This window comes from Corvus brachyrhynchos, unplaced genomic scaffold (assembly GCF_000691975.1).
Source record: "Corvus brachyrhynchos isolate BGI_N302 unplaced genomic scaffold, ASM69197v1 scaffold200, whole genome shotgun sequence".
NCBI classification, from domain to species: Eukaryota; Metazoa; Chordata; class Aves; order Passeriformes; family Corvidae; genus Corvus; species Corvus brachyrhynchos.
Genome location: NW_008236184.1, coordinates 4066762 through 4069548, shown reverse-complemented (window position 1 = coordinate 4069548; position 2787 = coordinate 4066762).

Here is a 2787-nt window from a genome sequence, read left to right as displayed (position 1 = left end):
CCAGAGGTAACCACATGCAGTTTGGAAGAGCAACCTCACAGGGATCTGGAAAAGTGCAATCCCTTGCTCTTCCATGCCCATTTGCTGCTACTGGAAGGCGTGAAAAATACCTAAGTATTTTTGGTCTATCAGCCTGCTGTTTCCTAGATGCAAGCCACCAGATCTTGGTACTTCAAACAAACCACACAGCTACAGAGAAAGGGGCATATCTGATCCCAGATGTGCTCCTGTCCTCACATACAGTGTAAAGACTTCATGGTGTGGAGTTTGGATTTACTGCAGCTCCAAGCTCTCTCTTCTGGCCTTCATGCCACAGCTGATGCTCCTCTGCTTCAGTGAACTTCTCTGAACACATAACCTGCCAGAAAATCCTTTCTGTTTTTCAGTAGAGTTTTTCTCCTGGTTTATCTCCCTAGCCTGGTTCTTAGGTGTAGAAACACCAAGGGTTGCAACATGGAGCAGAAGGTGTGGCAATAGCATGGGACAGCAGCTTGGATCAGCGAAACCACCGTGAACATCTCCCACGCCAGGCAGCCTGCACACTTCTGCCATGCCACCTTGGGCTCTCAAACAAGGAGCTGAGCACCATTTACTTCCTCTGAGCTCAGGAGTGCTCAGCACTCCTGGAAGGAAAGTCCTCAGCACGTAGCTGGCGTGGGACTAAAGTGCCAGCAGACTGGCAGCAGCAGCTGGAATCTGCACACTGAAACACACAGAATATTTTCATAAAGGGTTTATGCATATGTAGAAATTGCAAGGCACAGGAATGGTCCAGCAAGAGGAGAAGAGCAGTCCCATAAAATGCATTTGCAATGTATATATTTTTTAATTGGCTCAGTACAGTCCTCTCTCTCAACCCTTTCCCCAATATGGAAACAAACAAAATCCTGGAAATGCTGCAGTACTGTACTCTGATGTTATCTTCCATAAATCAAACTGTTTAGGCACTGGGTCGATACAATAAGTATCAGACCAAGAATAACTAAGCAGAAAGAAAGTATCTCCTAGGTTACCCTTTTCTGTGGTTGAATCTACAAAGGAATCTCCCAGAGGCAGCTTTTTGTTAGTCTGTCATGCTTATCATGATAACTCACTGTTCTGCAGTTATTTGTTTAGCAACAGGCATGAAATATGGTCTCCTTTCATCCCTATATGTTACCTTCACTTTGCGGTTACAACAGGAAACAGGCAAATAATTTCTTCCTCTTTTCCTTTATATGTTTGCAATGACAAAACAAATATTGGAAATAAAATAAATTAAAAACAAGGCAAGTCAGAGGCTAGCTAGAATTTGGACATACTGCTGAATATACCCTGCTACAGAGACCTATTTATTTTTGCTGTGAAAGATTGCCCTTCCTTTGTCTTTGCATTCTCAGCATGTTAACAAAGTGGTCTCTCTTATCTACAATTTATTCCAAGGAACTATTAAAAAGAAGGATTGGAGGAGGCTTCCTGCTGCTCTTGTCCCATTTCATCTCACAGAGACATAAGGAATTGCTGGTCAGGGAGAGGCCACTTGGCCAAAGCAGGCTGTGCCCCATCGGTTTATCTCGGTGCTGCCAGGGCTGCTCCCTCCAGTGCACTGCCCTGTCACGGGAGAGCGATCGTCTCTCAGGAGTGTGAAGATAAACAGATTTGAAGCCTTCAAGGCATGTTCCCAGCACCTCCTCCCCCTCACATGCACACAGAGGCTCGACCTGCAAATGCCCCTGTGCACAACACAGCTTTGGGGATGGAGACCGAGATGTTTGAAGGTCCACACGAAGCTGTGACTTGCACCCAAACGGCTTTAGCAAGAATTCGGGCTGACCCGCTAAAGGCAACACCCCGGTGCAAGGAGTGAGCTACGAGGGGGGAGGGGGGGTGAACCGAGAGGAGCCAAAAGCCGGGCATTGCAGGGGTGATTTCTTTTGATGCCCAAATTGCTGCCTCCATCAGCTGCAGTTGCTGGGATTTTATCTCAGCTGGGCTGCAGGAGTCACTTGGGGGCCTGTGGGGTTCTCCCCTATTTAAAGGCTCTGGAAGAACTGTCTGCCCAGGGCTGGACAGGATATGAAGGCAGCTGGATCACAGTGCCCTGCATGTCCCAAGGGACGGCGGGGAAACAAAGCAGCCCACCCCGATTCCTCCTTCCCCTGCATTGCTGCTAACCTGGCTTAGGTCTCCACCCGGTTCCTGCCCAGGCACAGCAGAGCAGGAGGAGATCAGAAGCTCTGCTGGAAGCACATCCCCAGGTGCCCTCGGTTTAATGCCATTTAGCACTTGCCAACCAGCATAAGCACTGCCAGTTGCAAAGAGGTTGTGTGGCCAAGCAAAGAATCAAGAGAACTAATCCTGATGGAAATAACTTGGGGGACAAGTTACAACTTTTCTTTTTGTTTTGCTGGAATTAATTCCCTGGTTCAGTTTAGTGTGTGGCATACCCGGGTATGCCTGCAGAATACATAGGGAGAGCAACCGGAAGTTAAAGCTGCTCATAGTATAACTGTGCTGCTATCCAGCTATCTGCTGCTAATCGTTAGCCCAGGATTACGTTTGTTAAGTGCTAAATAACATTTTGCTATCATTTCTGTTCAGATACCTCTGTAAGATCACAGTGGCCAGATGCTGCCACATGACAGAACTTGTATTGTTTAAAATAATAAACATATGGAACACATACCAAAATGTTCATGCTAAGTAACTAGGGGGAAAAAGTAAGCGTGCCATGTGGGGGGCAGTTATGACAAGTTAGGGAGTTAAATTGGCCTAATGTGCTCAGCTGAGGAGCAGGCCACTGCAAGT